At 41.5% G+C, this 18,208-nt stretch overlaps 1 protein-coding gene across 1 annotated transcript in view; it reads right to left on the bottom strand.

Annotated features, from left to right (window-relative positions):
* The window catches only part of LOC124798363 (receptor-type tyrosine-protein phosphatase kappa), a 689,856-nt gene that overhangs the window by 245,512 nt on the left and 426,136 nt on the right, over positions 1-18,208 (bottom strand). The gene's annotated exons all lie outside the window — the stretch shown is intronic.

Genomic DNA, 18,208 nt, shown 5'->3' on the forward strand with positions numbered 1-18,208 from the left:
TGCTTAGTTGAAATACTGTGTTGCCATAAATTAACTGATCAGCTACAAGTATTTTTACAGTCACTGCAGATTAATCCAATAGACAAACCCAATGATGTAGGGCAGAAACAAATAGCTAGGCCTAATGAAACTGAGCTGAATTGTAACATATCCTCAATAGAAAAGAAGACAGTAAATAAAAACACAGAACCCTCTGCAGAAGAAGAACATATTTCACTGGAACTATGTCCAAAAAACAAAACCAACAAAGCTGATGAGCATCGGCAAGCAGCAGTCACAAAAAGGCAAAAAGAAAAGCTACCCCAAACAGTGCCTACAAGAACTTCTGTAAGAAAAAGGATGGCACCTCAACTTCAGGCCAGTGATTTTTTATGGTACAGTCAAGCCAAGAAAAAAAAATGGAAGTTAAATATTAGTAGCAAGAAATGTGAACATGATGACCAAATAGGAACTGAGAACTTATCAATAAGGAGAAAGAAATAAGGCTCAGAATTCTGCATGGAAATGCACAATATGGGAACAATAAAAAATTTGAATTAGAAGTACTTACTAATGGAACATGACCAGACATAATGGTATAAGTGAACATGGATTAAAAGAGATTGAAATATGTAGTGTTACTATGAAAGATTACGCTCTTGCGAATAATTTCCACTGATCAAAATGTGAGGGTGGAGGAGTAGCAATATTTGCCAAGAGTTATGATTGCAGTATAATTGATACACACAAAAATTTACCCAAAGTAAAGAGAAAGATTTTGAAATTACAGGTATTGTGCATAAAGAGCCAAGTATCCTGTGTGTACCAATTACAAAGTGACAAAATAAATACTTACGTCAAAAAAGAAAAAAAAGTACAACCTACTAGAAAAAACAAAATGAAAGGTCGTGTAATACGTGTTGATTTAAATATTGACATGGGAAAATATACAAAAAGAAAGAAAAAAAATTTGAGGAGATGCTTGTGCTGACCATTGAGCGCCAGTAAGTGCCACCTGCGAAGTGCAGAGTAAATGGTCTTTGGGACTCGTTGTTCTTTGGATTGTTCTAGGAGAGTTGGGTTATGATGTTCGTGATATGATTCTCTGTATTGTTTTCTTTGTGTTTTGTGTATTTATATGAACCTTAATAAAAGCGCCTGGTCTTAGGCAGTTAGAGTTTTCTGTGTGTGGTTAGTCGCTATAGCCAGAATACCCACATTGGTGACACCGAGTCGCAAAAATACCTAGCATTCGTTCGCTGTGTATCACTGGTTTCCCACCAATAGACAATGTCGCAACTGTTACTTCTTCTGGCAGTGCAGGACGCTGCGACCGCAGAATAGACCTTCGACTGTGAAGTGCAACGCTTTACCCCGTGTGCTACTAATACATCGGGAGTGTTCGTCTCTCCAGTGTTTGCTTCGACCGGCCAGACGGCCCTAACCTCCGCCAGCACACCACACCGGGCGATGTAAACATCAGTGCAGACGCTTCTACGGCATTCTACACTCGACAGAATGCTCCTCCAGCACGAGATTCCAGAAACCCCTCGCCCGAGTTTCTACCGCACCCCAACATGGACCACGCGGCTGTCCAGTTTTGGGGTCCACATGCATGACTGCCCCCTCCTCAGAGCAGTCCATCATTTAACATGTCCCCCTCTGTGCCGGCCAAAGGGAGACTTGCATCAACCACGCCAGGCCCGCGCACGTTTCGGGTGATGCACCGGCTGTGGTCTCACCCTGTCACTAGGCGCTCAATAGCGATTTTGCACCTCTGCTTGAGATTTCACCTGCATCTGATTATTTTCAACAATATGTGAAGTATATGGAAATCTAAACTCACTAAAGAAGGCAAATATGTAGAAAGAGATGTTAGGCTTTTCAACCAACAAAACATCAACATACGGTATGTTGAAAAAAGAACTTTGGACAGTCATTCTTCAAACTCAGGGAACAGATGAAAAATACAATGCTTTTCAAGAAATCTTAACATGTTACTTCAATACAGCATTTCCAAAACCCAAGAAGAAAAGAAAAATTCTCCACAACAAGCAAAGGATAATGAAGGAAATAATAGCATGGAAGGCTGCCTTAAGAGTGATGAAAAAGGGGGAAGTACTGAAACCTACAAAAAGCACCAGAAGAAGTACAGACATTTGACAAGACAAGAAAAAGCAAAATAAATTAGTGAGATTATTTTAAAATCAACAAATAAGATGAAAACAGCCTGAGATAGGGGCAACAGAAAATATACACAGAAAACAAATGAAATAGAAAGGGCGAAAGTGAGTAACAGAATCATTACAGACAAAACACAAATTTCCAACGTCCTGAATAATAGTTACATAGTTACAGTAGGAAATCTAAAGCATGCATGCAATAACCAAGGAAGATAAGCCAAGCCACTGAATGTTCCTGAAACTGGTATCTCAAGAGGATGTGACAAAGGTTATACAAAAGCTTAAGAGGAAAAAGTCTGTTGGATATGACAAAGTGTCAAACTACCTAATCAAGCAGGTGGCAACAGAACTAATCAGACCACTGTTGGATGTTGCCAACTGCTTACACCAAGAAGTAATATTTCCTTATCAACTTTAATTAATTAATATAGTACCTATATACAAAAAGGGGAAGATTATGATCCTAAGAAACATATGAAAATTGAAATAAGATACTGTATGCAGACGATATTACTGTGCTAAATCTTTCCAACAACTTTGCAGAACTCGAGAAAAACACTTTCATATCAATCAATAACACCTGGTTGATGGGCAATGATTTAATCATTAATCAGGAAATGAACCTATGTACATGGTTTTCAACACTACTCAAAAGGAAGAACACACAGATATTTGTGGCAGCATGCAATTGGTTGAGTGACCTATCTTTGGAGTGCCATCTCTGAGGTTTGCAACAGATAGCATGCAGACCTTCAGTCTGTTGCAAACATTTGAATTGGAGTGACTGTGTGTTTATGTATAATGATATCAAGCTGATCATTAAAGCACTTATCTCTACATGTGGAATCTTAGCGTATTCATTTAAGCCGTCGTACCTACATCCACAATGGTGACCCCGATGCCAAGTGCTCCAAACTGTTTTCGTGGTTTTCGTATCATCTTTTGTTGCTGCACCATGTGGTCTTTCAACAGCCAACAGCAGTTACCTTCACATGTTGCAACTCAGGCACATTACTTATCAGTAAACCAGATGCCATTGCAGCATCCTGCGATGCATACCTCAACAATATTCTAATGTTTTCATCTTAAGCAGAACAACATGAAATTAATCTCAAGACAGTGTTTCGTATCCTATTCGATAACAGTGTGATAATCAACGAGGACAAATCGCAACTCCAATGCACTTCAGTCACTTTTCTTGGCCACAAAGTGTTTGCTGCAGGTATCAGACCCACCTTGGACAGAGATGCGCTGGTTTGACAGCTACCCCCATCTGAAACATACCATGATTTGCGTCATTTTTTGGGGATGATTAACTTCTTCCGTCACCACATCCCTAAGGCTGCGTCACTACAAACACCACTGACAGATGCCCCGTCAGGCCCACATACAACAGGCTCAAGCAAAGTGCTGTGGACCAAGGAAATGGAGCGTGCATTTGCGGATTGGAAACAGGTCCTCACACAAGCTGTCACCTTAGCTCATCCAATCGCAGACGACAAAATCTACGTCACCACGGACGCCAGCGATTCTTCAATGGGGGCCGTCCTGCAACAGCACGTTGGAGACAAAGTTCAACCCCTACATTTCTTCTCAAAAAAATTATCACCCTCCTGGAAGAATTGGTCAGCTTTTGACTGGGAGCTAATTGCTGTGTATGAGGCTATACATTATTTCCGTGAAGAGACTGAGGGCAGAGACATTACGGTCTTCACCGACCACCGTCCCCCTCAGACATTTTACGCAACCCACCTGTGGCACCCCTTCCCACTGGTCTTGCCACATGGACCTTATTGCTCAATACACAAATTACTTTTGCCACATATGGGAAGCAGACAACATCGTGGCCAATTGGCTCTCCTGCATCTCTGCCATAGATACTGTAATTGACTGTGATGGACTCGCCCGAGCGCAGCACCATGACGCAGAAATCATGAAATTACTGACAGACAGTTCCATGGCTCTTAAGATTGAGCCTCGCATGCTCCATGGGTCAAGCGTGATGTCTCAACTGGTTCACCTCACCCACTCATCACATAATCTGTGAGATGACAGGTTTTCGACACAACGCACAACCTCACCCACCCAGGCATCAAGGCCACAATCAGGCTTATCTCCGAATGCTTTGTGTGGCTTGGAATCGAAGCTCAGTGCTGCGACTGGACATGAGCATTTGTTGCATGCCAATGCTCCAAGGTCTCCAAGGTCGGTAGGCACACGTGTCCCCATACTGGCAGGTTTGATGTACCTCCAGGTCGCTTCAGACATGTACAACTCGATTCGGACAGTCCACTGTCCCCCTCACAAAACTATAGATACATCTTGTCAATTATCAAAAAGGCGACCTGTTGGGTGGAGGCTACCCCCATGGTGGACATTTCTGCAGACTATGTTGCTCATTCTTTCAAAGCCACATGGATTTCTTGCTTCGGCTGTTCATCCAACAGATGAAGACCGACAATTTGAATCTATATTTTTCTCCAAATTATGCAAGCTCTGTAGGGTGGCACGATTCCAGACTACTGCCTACCACCCCCAAAAAAATGGCCCCGTGGAGCAGTGGCATTGGACCTTAAAAGCCGCTCTCATGTGCCACAACTCCTTGTGGTCTGACGCATTACTCGGGTTCTCCTGGGCATCCGTGTGTTCTTCAGGGAGGACCTCAAGGGTTCTCTGGCCGAAATATTGTATGGTGAACCATTGGTCCTTCCAGTCCAGTTTGCCGAGGACTTACCTTCGCTTGCAGACACTGGACTCCCTCCCCTAGTAGAGCAGGTGTGCTCCCATATATCTCAACAGTGTGTGTCGCCTCACGGTTCTCACTCCACTCTGGCTCTGTTTATCCACAATGAACTAGACAAGTTCAATTATGTGATGTTACGCAATGGCTCAGTGCATGCAGCTTTATAATGCCCAGCCCCCATAAAGTGTTAACGTGTGCAATGAACACATTTGACATCCTCCTACACGACCGACCTCTCACCGTTTCAGTTGCAGACGAGCCTGTCCCCGTCGAGCTGCCTACATCACCGCATGAGGTCTCCAACGACACCGATGTCTCGCCGCCAGATGCTTGCTCGACACTGGCTCCATCTCCAGCCTGCCAGAGTCCAACCCCTGATGGGGAGTGTTCCCCTTCCTCACGACTCACCCACTTTTCCCATTTCCCTTTTTGCTCTTTCACCTTCCAAACAGATGTGTCCCGTTTTGCCCCGGATGACATCTCTCTAAAGGTACGTGACAATTTCATTTTCATCCTTCATGCTCCTCCCCACTCAAACAACATCCCTCCCACCTCTTCCTTTTCTATCATCAAACACCTTCCCCCAGGTGCAGAGATCAATGTGATCTCTTCTTTCATCGATGCTACAGGACTCCTAACTGTCACCATTCCTCTCACTCCCCCCCCCCCCCCCCCCACCAACCAATTGTGATGATCCGGGTCACTTATTACGCCCACTTGTGTGGCATAAGAACTGTCATTCCTTCCCCTCCCTCCCTCGCCCATCAGTAATGACTTGCATGGGCCCTACCTACAGACCCAGATGTTCGTACTGCTCCTGCCATCTTTGAGGTTTGCGACAGATAGCACGCGGACCTTCAGTCCATTGCAAACATTTGAATTGGAGTCACTGTGTGTTTATGTATAATGATACCAAGCTGATCATTAAAGTGCTTATCTCTACACACAGAATCTTAGTGTATACATTTAAGCCATTGAACCTACATCCACATGTTTTTCTAGGTTAAAAAGAACTGCGAGAAGTAACTTCAGCTACATTTTTAGGCATAACAATAGACACTGAGCTAAATTCGAAGCAGCAGATAAATACTGTATCTGACAAGCTAAGCTCAGTGATATTTGTAGTGAAACAACTTGCTCAGTATGCACATCAACACCTCTCGTGCACTGTCTGTCATGGACTTTTTGAAGCATACATGCAATATTGGATCGCAGTATGGGGGAACTCAACCATCACAGGGATGAAAAGAATATTCACACTACAGAAGAAAGTCATTCGAATTATACTGCAAAACAAGCAAAAAGAATCTTGTAGAAACTCGTTTAGAAGAACTTAATATTTTGACAACTCCATCACCGTATATATCTCCTCTGTATATATCTCAAGAGTGTTATAACTGCATTACAAGATCCCACAAAATTGGAGGCCACTGTAACATCTTCATAACACAAGGAACAGAAAACAATGGTGGTTCATTTCAGACAGGCTTCAAAATTTTGACAATGAACCTTAATACATTGGTACAAGATTAATACAAGCATTGTCAAGATACTTACAAAACCTCAAAACTGAGATAATGTTCCCACCATTCCCAAAAAGACTTTTGATAGAAGAATAATTCTACAGTGTTTTGATTACATGAGCACACATTGAGGAAACGTCCATATTGTGAATAATAAACGTTATGCACAATAAGAGAAGCTTGAATTACAGATAAGTGTAAGGAACTAAACTAGCATTAAAACTACTCATGTAGGCCTACAATATGAGATTCACAAAAACATATTTTTAACTCTAATGTAAATCATTTAGCACTATATACATATTGTGTGAACTATTGTATGTTATTACTGTATCGCCTATTATATGTGTATTGCCTAGATGCAAGCAAAATGACCTGTCCTATATTACAAGTATGCACCTGTACAATTTACGGGACAAATAAAAATCATGATCACAATCTGTGGGACAAAACGTAAGGAATCATGCCATAGCTTGTTTCCAAAAATTGGTGTGCTAACTGTAGTAAACATGGACACCCTAAAAGCCATTTTACTTTTAATGGACTACAGCCCCACGTATTTTTTTATTTGCATCAGTAAAACACCGAAAGTAAAGAAAAATTTTGTATCAGCAGCCACGGAACAGCACTCTACGAAAAGGTTGGCAACATGCAGGTTTAAAATTAGTGAATGCACTGCCCAGTACAGTTATGACCCTTCCCACAACGAAGATTAAATTTCAGCTGAAGACATTCCTGTTGCAAAATTTATTTTGCACATTACGAGAATATCATGCTTACATGCAGAATAAGAAGTGCGCAGCAAAATTGTGTTATGTAAGACATTTTATCTGTAACTTAATCATTTTGTTAATCAATGACGTATTCAAAAGAATGTATTATTGTATTATATATCAAGAATTGCAACCTGAATCATTCGATGTTAAATAAAATATTATTATTACAACTTAATAACAGTTCTAAAGCCCTCTCACTTGGACACCATCATGAAATTTGGCATACACATTAAAAAATAATGTATGCTTTTGCAGGTATTTTCCTTCTCACTGACTCCTTTTTTAATACAACTTCGAGTCAGAGCTTACGGCATCAGGTAATCTTTAGCACAAATTAATACCAAGATATTTTTAAAACCAAACGTGGCGGATTTAAAAGAATATAGGAAAGGTCTTCATGGCCGATATATGGACATAACGTCCTACACATAACGCTGCGGTAATTTTGGAAACAGAAATTGTACGTAAGATTCTACTACTGTAAAATTTTTCGACACAGTGATGGGGCAGTTATAAGGTGGATTCATTTTACTCTTATTTCTGGAACTTTTAGATGACCACTATAACCAGTGTTGCCCGGAACTTGCGCAAAACCCATAAAAGATTGGAAAAAAGAATCTGTTTCCTTTTGGTTTCCAAGCTTAAGATCACAGCTGGCGATACGTGCCGTAAAAGTGTCCGTGATTTGTCGAATTTTATTGCCAAATGGACTCTTTAAGTTTAACTGCATACTGAGAAACTGTACAACTCTTTGGATTTCTTTTGACTACTCCTGCATGTAGTACATTAACTGAGGTAATCTGTTGACACCAATGATCTCCATCACTGGTTGACACACAAGGGACACAAAAACTGTAAACTGTATATAGCTCACAAAATTGAGTGTGGCAAATAAGGTAATTTCAGATTTAACAATGACATTTTATTCTTTTACAACTGCTTACCGGTCCGAAAAGTTCAGTACACGCCACTAAATGAGTTACACGGAAAATATTTAATAACCATGAAATATAAACGCATGGTACGTACAAATCAACAAAAAATATATGTCAATAGTACTGCACCGATATTAACAATCGGAGTTGCAGCAGCTTGAGAGTTCAGACATGAATTATTTGAGGGAAACCATTTTGTCCATTCACAACAAAGAAAATTTTATACTCCCCACCCACTGCCTCAGACTGTATGCCCAGGGACCCTCAACACATAGGAATGAAAATTCGTAATAAATTACAAGGGAATAAGTTGATGCCGATGAATTTAGAATTTAGGTTCACTTAAAAGAAAGCTATATGAGGTACTGACACTGAAATGTTACTCATTTGATGAATTCATGCAGAACAAACTGGAAATTTGAGCTGGATAAAATGTGTTAAACATTCCAAGAAATCCCTTATAGTGTTATTATTTGTTGTATTGCTATTACTTATCAATGTAAAAATCATTGTAACTGTATTACAGATTTTTGACATGTCTGCTGTACGCAAACCAAATGGATTGCAAATGTCCGTCATGAGATGAATAAAACACAATTCACAAAAAATTCACATTCGTTCTATATTTCACACACATCATTATGACCTCAAACTGTAGAACAGAGATGAAACTTTCGCTCTGTGCAGGTCACTGCTGAGTTATTTGTCTTTCAACGATACGAGACATTATATGCTAATGTTGATGGCTCTGTAATTTACACAGTAGCTGCTGTTACAACATATAAACCTTACTTTGTGATTGGTTCGTTCTAATTGTGAATATACTCCGTTGTTGCCAACGTAACTCCACATTAATATACTTTTCCATTACAAATGCATAACACCGCCAGGAAATTCAGAAACGTTAACGTGAGTATTTTTGCACATAATTCAAGTCCATCTAGTTTTCTGTTATCGGGAAATCATCATCTTTCAATGTTACGCTTTGCAAAGGTCGTCTCCGTGTTTGTAAACGTTAACTTCGCCCGTGTCATGCATTAGCCACCCCGTTTCTGTGGAGGAACTTCACTTGCGTCTTCCATTAGTCACTCTGCTCTTATGGAGAGTATCTGCTTCAGACTGAATATTGCCCTGCTATAAGGAAAGAGCTGTTTTCTTCTAGTATGTTGCAACATGTTACACGTGTATAAATCCGTGTTTCTTTGCTTTTCTATCTGCAGTGTGGCAACCGCCAAACAAAATATGCCGGACGCAAGCACCCACTTCCAACGCACGCTAAGGGTTGGCCGTGGCCGGGCACTGCGGGAGGAACAGGCCGCGTTTTGTCATGCATTGCTGGCACAACACGTGCGTAGTTTGACATGGCACTGCTCAACAATCACTTCGTTACATAGGTTCTATATTGTTGGATCGTTAATGTTGGCAGTGGGCGGACACAAAACACTTGCTGTCGAGAGAAATCGATCGACTTATCCGATCCAGAGCTAGGGAACCGCGTTCAGTACGTTGTGAACAGATACTAGTAAGAAGTAGTAGTAGTAGTAGCTTTATTCATCTGTAGATCTCTTTTTACAAAGATGTAGGACATGCCGAAGTATTTACAAGTTTAGATCAATTTTAAATAACTTATAGTTAGCGACAATCGTTAGCTTTACTCCTGGTACACAATACTTTTTTAACAAATAACTTATTAAATAATGTAATGCCACACTGTTTACTCACAACTCCCTATAAGTCACTGCACACACACTATACACACATTGAAACTTCCTGACAGATTAAAACTGTGTGCTGGACCGAGACTCGAACTCAGGACCTTTGCCTTTCGTGGGCAAGTGCTCTACCAACTGAGCTACCCAAGAACGACTCACGTCCCGTCCTCACAGCTTCAATTCTGCCAGTACCTCGTCTCCTATTTCCCAAACTTCACAGAAGCTCTTCTTGCACTACTAGCACTCCTGGAAGAAAGGATATTGCGGAGACATGTTTTAGCCACACGTTGTATCGTAACACTTCACTCATTATACACACATACAGTGGTAATCTGTGGGTCATTTTCTGTACCGCAACTTCCCATTTGCTATTCAGATTATCTGAGTAAGCATCCCTCTATAATGAGTGAGATATTGAGCTCAGAAAGAGGAAGAGGTGTTAGTATTGTGCTTTGCATAGCTTGGGGTAAGTACTTCTAGAAAAGGAAAAAAGAAGGGAAAAAATGTAGTGTGAAGGTCTTGTGTGGAATGTTGGATTTTTATAGTCATTATTATTATTTATTTGTAACACTTTTTTTACCAAACCCCTACTCTGATTTATCTAAGTGCTCCTTCACTGTATACAATGTATTGCTTAACAGGTACTTTTAGCTTCCTTTTTAAACAAGTGTATTTTTGAAATTATTTTAGTAATTTAAGGCACAGTTTTATTCCTTGGTAGAAAATGCTGTTTTGAGTTTTATGTTTATTTTTTCTTGGTGAATGTAATTGTCATGGTCATGGACAGAGCTGTATGTGCAGTAATTACCAAAGTTACTTTTGATACGTAAGGGTGACTGATAAATGTATTCACACAGAGTAGTTAAAATCCCCAGTGTTTTGAACAGATCTTTACAGTGAGCTCGACTACTATTTTTGGTTGTTATTCTTATGGCTCTTTTCTGTAGTTTGAAGATTGCGTCCATATTTCATGCATTTGTTCCCCAAAAAAGAATGCCATAGCTAAGAACTGAGTGTACATATGAATAGTATGTAACTAAAAGAAACTGCATGTTATACATTGATGGTAGGATTCTAGGGGCATAACATGCTGATGACATTCTGTTTGCAGGTACCTTTGTGTGTTCACACCACTTCAACTGAGGATCAATATTATTCCTAGAAATTCTGCATTTGTTACACAGTCTATAGAGGTGCCATCTACATTTAACTTAACATTCTCATTTTTCCTCTTCAAATTGAAATTCATAGCATTAGTTTTTTATGTTCAATGTCACTTTACTGCTTATTAATCAACTGTAAATCTCCTTGAGAGTTTCATTTGCTTTCTCTGCAAGAAGTTCTCTCCTTTTCTCAGTGATTAATATTGCTGTCATCAGCGAAGAGAATTTTTTCACCAGGAGTAACACTACTGGAAAAGTCGTTGATGTATATCAGTAGTAGTACTGGTCCTAATATGCTACCTTGCGGAGCCCCTATATTAATGTATTTTGGTTCTGATAAGTGGTTTAATCTATTTGAAGTATGTGTTATCTTTGCTCTTTGTACCCTATCTGCTAGGTATTATCGAAAACAGTCATTAGCTACCGTTCTTATTCCTAATGCTTCTAATTTATTTGATAGAATCTTATGGTCGAGTGTATCAAAGTCATTAGAAAGATCCAAAAATATGCCTGTGACTCATCGTTGTCAAGAGCATCTAAGTACACCTTTTGTGTGTTCTACTATGGCTAACTCCGTATTTCTGCCGCTTCGGAAACGAAACTGTGATTAGCTTAAGAGATTATATTTATTCAGGTAATTCATTAAACTGTCTTTCAAAATTACTTCTATTATTTTTGAGAATGGTGACAGCAGGGGAATTGGCCTCTACTATGTTATAATATAAACCGTAAACCTAAGGGATCAGTGCAGCATAAATCCAAAAAAAGTAATGGAGTTGCAATATTTACGTTGTGAAAAGCAGTGTGCGACGAAATAGTTATATCGAATGGCAAAAGAACAATAGTACACCACAAAAAGAAAGAGAAACATGGTGAACAGTGTGAAGGAGGTCAGAACGCAAATTTGTGCTTATATGTCAGTAATAAAGTGGTTGTGCGACCTCCAGACCAGATGAGAAGAAACGAAGATCAGCAAATCATCCCACTGATAATGCCTTAGAACAAGAAAAAGGCGAAACACGTCTGGGATGAATAAATTAAATGGCAGCAGGAAAAGGCAATTTTATTTACAAAACATGAGCAAAGTTGGCTGCCCTCAGAGCCATCCGTAACCTCAAATTGATTCGCCTCACAGCTCCGTCAAGGTGTGGTCGATCACGACGACAGAACAGTTCGACAAAGTGTACGTTGGTACCACGAGTCAGGGAAGCTATTTTGTCCGGGTTACCACATACGTCATATGGCCCATCCCTGTCCAAACTGTTTCCCGCCCCACCCACTATCAATACTTTCGTAAAGTCTTTACATAAAAACCCTAAGTCCTCTACCACGTGACTTAGCCCTGCATTTGCACTAAAAAGATAATGCTTCTGAAACTTCACTTTTATTTTATTCCTTTTTTTACACAATTGTAATTTAGTCTCTGAAGTTATTTTCAAGTGATTCCTCAGACTTTTTCCAGATGATGTAGCTATTTCTGACTGAAAGAATATGGATAAATATTGAGTCAGATCTTGATACGATTTCAAAGTGGTACAAAGATTGGCGACTTGCTTTAAATGTTCAGAAACTGTGCACTTCAAAAAACTAAAAAACGTAGCATCCTTTGACTATAATAGCAAAGAGTAACAGTTGCATTCTTCCAGCTCGTACAGATACCTGGGTTAACACATTGTAGAGATGTTGTGTTGTTGTGGTCTTCAGTCCTGAGACTGGTTTGATGCACCTCTCCATGCTACTCTATCCTGTGCAAGCTTCTTCATCTCCCAGTACCTACTGCAACCTACATCCTTCTGAATCTGCTTAGTGTATTCATCTTTTGGTCTCCCTCTCAAATTTTTACCCTCCACGCTGCTCTCCAATAATAAATTGGTGATCCCTTGATGCCCCAGAACATGTCCTACCAACCGATCCCTTCTTCTAGTCAAGTTGTGCCACAAACTTCTCTTCTCTCCAATCCTATTCAAAAGCTCATTAGTTATGTGATCTACCCAGCTAATCTTCAGCATTCTTCTGTAGCACCACAATTCGAAAGCTTCTGTTCTCTTCTTGTCCAAACTATTTGTTGTCCATGTTTCATTTCCATACATGCCTACACTCCATACAAATACTTTCAGAAACGACTTCCTGGCACTTAAATCTATACTCGATGTTAACAAATTTCTCTTCCTTAGAGACGCTTTCCTTGCCATTGCCAGTCTGCATTTTATATCCTCTCTACTTCGACCATCATCAGCTATTTTGCTCCCCAAATAGCAGAACTCCTTTACAACTTTAAGTGTCTCATTTCAGCATCACCCGACTTAATTCGACTACATTCCATTATCCTCGTTTTTCTTTTGTTGATGTTCATCTTATATCCTCCTTTCAAGGCACTGTCCATTCCGTTCAACTGCTCTTCAGAGTCCTTTGCTGTCTCTGACAGAATTACAATGTCATTGGCGAACCTCAAAGTTTTTATTTCTTCTCCATGCATTTCAGTACCTACTCCGAAATTTTCTTTTGTTTCCTTTACTGCTTGCTCAATATACAGATTGACTAAAATCCGGGAGATGCTACAACCTTGCCTCACTCCCTTCCCAACCACTGCTTCCCTTTCATGCCCTTCAACTCTTATAACTGCCAAATGGTTTCTATACAAATTGTAAATAGCCTTCCACTCCCTGTATTTTACTCCTGCCACCTTCAGAATTTGAAAGAGAGTATTCCAGTCAACATTGTCAAAAGCTTTCTCTATGTCTACAAATGGTAGAAACGTAGGTTTGCCTTTCCTTAATCTTTCTTCTAAGATAAGTCGTAAGGTCAGTATTGCCTCACGTGTTCCAATATTTCTACGGAATCCAAACTGATCTTCCCCGAGGTCGGCTTCTACCAGTTTTTCCATTCGTCTGTAAAGAATTCGCGTTAGTATTTTGCAGCTGTGACTTATTAAACTGATAGTTCGGTAATTTTCACATCTGTCAACACCTGCTTTCTTTGGGATTGGAACTACTATATTCTTCTTGAAGTCTGATTGTATTTCGCCTGTCTCATACATCTTGCTCACCAGATGGTAGAGTTTTGTCAGGACTGGCTCTCCCAAGGCTGTCAGTAGTTCTAATGGAATGTTGCCTACTCCGGGGGCCTTGTTTCGGCTCAGGTCTTTCAGTGCTCTGTCAAACTCTTCACGCAGTATTATTCTTATTCCCATTTCATCTTCATCTACATCCTCTTCCATTTCCATAATATTGTCCTCAAGTACACCGCCCTTGTATAGACCCTCTATATACTCCTTCCACCTATCTGCTTTCCCTTCTTTGCTTAGAACTGGGTTTCCATCCGAGCTCTTGATATTCATACAAGTGGCTCTCTTTTCTCCAAAGGTCTCTTTAATTTTCCAGTAGGCAGTATCTATCTTACCCCTAGTGAGATAAGCCTCTACATCCTTACATTTGTCCTCTAGCCATCCCTGCTTAGCCATTTTGCACTTCCTGTTGATCTCATTTTTGAGAAGTTTGTATTCCTTTTTGCCTGCTTCATTTACTGCATTTTTATATTTTCTCCTTTCATCAATTAAATTCAATATTTCTTCTGTTACGCACGGATTTCTACTATCCCTCGTCTTTTTACCTACTTGATCCTCTGCTGCCTTCACTACTTCATCCCTCAAAGCTACCCATTCTTCTTCTACTGTATTTCTTTCCCTCATTCCTGTCAATTGTTCCCTTATGCTCTCCCTGAAACTCTGTACAACCTCTGGCTTAGTCGGTTTATCGAGGTCCCATCTCCTTAAATTCCCACCTTTTTGCAGTTTCTTCAGTTTTAATCTACAGTTCATAGCCAATAGATTGTGGTCAGAGTCTACATCTGCCCCTGGAAATGTCATTCCTAAATATCTGTCTTACCATTACATAATCTATCTGAAACCTGTCAGTAGCTCCAGGCTTCTTCCATGTACACAACCTCCTTTTATGAGATATGAAACTGAATAATCACCTAAGCTCAGTCGCGGATAAAGTAGGTGGTAGACTTCGGTTTATTGGTACAGTGCTGAGGTAGTGCACAATGCAAATTACTTACAGATCACTCATGCGAGGGGTTCTAGAATATTGTCCAAGTGTGTGAGACCCGCACAAAGTAAGACTGAAAGGTGATATTGAACGCATACAGAGAAGGGCAGCACGTTTGATCCGTGGGAGTGTGTCAGAGATACTGAACGAACTGAACTGGAAGACTCTTGAAGATAGATGTAACTATCCCGAGGAAGTCTATTAACAAAGTTTCAAGAACCGGTTTTAAATGATGACTCTAGCAATATACTAAAGTCCACTCCTAATCACTCCTAATCACTCACATAGGGATCGTGAGGATAAGATCAGAATAATTACTGCAAGGACAGAGGCATTCAAACAAACATTCTTCCCACTCTCCTTAAATGAATGAAACGGGGAAAAAACCCTAATAACTGTACAATGCAAGTACTCTCTACCATGCACTTCACGGTGGTTTGCAGAGTAGAGATGTAGATGAAGATGTAAATGTAAATTCAATATTATTCTTTCGAAATATGTTACACACACAATGTAATTTCGGAAGATTAATAATGGATCTCCCCAAGCACTTGAAATTGGCTAGAGTCGAAATTGCAGTAGTTCCAAAGAGGAAATAAAATTAATGATCAAATAGCAAAAGGATTATCATTTATAAAATTTTACATGGTTTTCTGTTCTGATGGGCAGCATCTTTCTTCTTGATGGCTAAAAACAAGAGATTATTTCTCTCTGCTCTTAGCGTCTGTCCTACTGTAGGGCAAGGTCCAATTGTTACACATTATGCTGCATTTCGCACTATGTTTTTTCGAGTGGTACGTCCACTGTGAACAAACATTTCGTAGTGTATCAACCCAGCACATCTTTAGTTAATACACTCCTGGAAATGGAAAAAAGAACACATTGACACCGGTGTGTCAGACCCACCATACTTGCTCCGGACACTGCGAGAGGGCTGTACAAGCAATGATCACACGCACGGCACAGCGGACACACCAGGAACCGCGGTGTTGGCCGTCGAATGGCGCTAGCTGCGCAGCATTTGTGCACCGCCGCCGTCAGTGTCAGCCAGTTTGCCGTGGCATACGAAGCTCCATCGCAGTCTTTAACACTGGTAGCATGCCGCGACAGCGTGGACGTGAACCGTATGTGCAGCTGACGGACTTTGAGCGAGGGCGTATAGTGGGCATGCGGGAGGCCGGGTGGACGTACCGCCGAATTGCTCAACACGTGGGGCGTGAGGTCTCCACAGTACATCGATGTTGTCGCCAGTGGTCGGCGGAAGGTGCACGTGCCCGTCGACCTGGGACCGGACCGCAGCGACGCACGGATGCACGCCAAGACCGTAGGATCCTACGCAGTGCCGTAGGGGACCGCACCGCCACTTCCCAGCAAATTAGGGACACTGTTGCTCCTGGGGTATCGGCGAGGACCATTCGCAACCGTCTCCATGAAGCTGGGCTACGGTCCCGCACACCGTTAGGCCGTCTTCCGCTCACGCCCCAACATCGTGCAGCCCGCCTCCAGTGGTGTCGCGACAGGCGTGAATGGAGGGACGAATGGAGACGTGGCGTCTTCAGCGATGAGAGTCGCTTCTGCCTTGGTGCCAATGATGGTCGTATGCGTGTTTGGCGCCGTGCAGGTGAGCGCCACAATCAGGACTGCATACGACCGAGGCACACAGGGCCAACACCCGGCATCATGGTGTGGGGAGCGATCTCCTACACTGGCCGTACACCACTGGTGATCGTCGAGGGGACACTGAATAGTGCACGGTACATCCAAACCGTCATCGAACCCATCGTTCTACCATTCCTAGACCGGCAAGGGAACTTGCTGTTCCAACAGGACAATGCACGTCCGCATGTATCCCGTGCCACCCAACGTGCTCTAGAAGGTGTAAGTCAACTACCCTGGCCAGCAAGATCTCCGGATCTGCCCCCCATTGAGCATGTTTGGGACTGGATGAAGCGTCGTCTCACGCGGTCTGCACGTCCAGCACGAACGCTGGTCCAACTGAGGCGCCAGGTGGAAATGGCATGGCAAGCCGTTCCACAGGACTACATCCAGCATCTCTACGATCGTCTCCATGGGAGAATAGCAGCCTGCATTGCTGCGAAAGGTGGATATACACTGTACTAGTGCCGACATTGTGCATGCTCTGTTGCCTGTGTCTATGTGCCTGTGGTTCTGTCAGTGTGATCATGTGATGTATCTGACCCCAGGAATGTGTCAATAAAGTTTCCCCTTCCTGGGACAATGAATTCACGGTGTTCTTATTTCAATTTCCGGGAGTGTACCATTACCGGTAACTACAGCATATTAATAATCACAAATTTTTAAAGAAGTTGTTGAAAATGAATGTAATGGGTTCCAAAATTCGTCAACTGCACTTCTGACGAAACTCGAGCTCTTAACTGATGTCAGTATGTATAGTTTATGAGGTATAGGACACTACTTCGAAGAAAAAAACAGTTTACCTGGTATACAGTCTGGAACCGCGCGACCGCTACGGTCGCAGGTTCGAATCCTGCTTCGGGCATGGATGTGTGTAGTGTCCTTAGGTTAGCTAGGTTTAAGTAGTTCTAAATTCTAGGGGACTGATTACCTCAGAAGTTGAGTCCCATAGTGCTCAGAGCCATTTGAACCATTTTTGAACTGAAACGTCTGTCAAATGACACTTTTGAAGGAAATGTTTACATCATGCTTATAAAGTTCGACTGAAGATGAATTATGAATATTCGGAGCATACGATATAGACGATGTGCGTAGAGCACGATCACTGACCGGCGAGAAGTACAATGCAGATTCTCTCTGACTCAGCAGTTGGGTCTGTGACTTCATAGCAAGCAGTTGTACATTCTCGTATACTGAATATCGCGTCGTGTGTTTTGTTCTCCGTACTTACGATGTTCTCGATTATTCGTCATAATTACGTACCGCAGTTCTACAGTTGATGACACTGACTTCCGTGTGCTGTTCATTCATGCGAATTCATTTGCTCCGTTCCGACAATGTGACCTCCTTGCACCAATTGTGCCGCGAACCTCGCGAATCATGACGCTATTACACGTTCTTCGGCAACAGCGAACACGAATAGTATACCTTGTGCTCCACGAGTTTAATCTTCCAAACGTGTGTCATTCACACGCAATGGACCGCGCCG

The sequence above is a fragment of the Schistocerca piceifrons genome, chromosome 5 (genome assembly GCF_021461385.2).
Source record: "Schistocerca piceifrons isolate TAMUIC-IGC-003096 chromosome 5, iqSchPice1.1, whole genome shotgun sequence".
Taxonomy (NCBI): Eukaryota; Metazoa; Arthropoda; class Insecta; order Orthoptera; family Acrididae; genus Schistocerca; species Schistocerca piceifrons.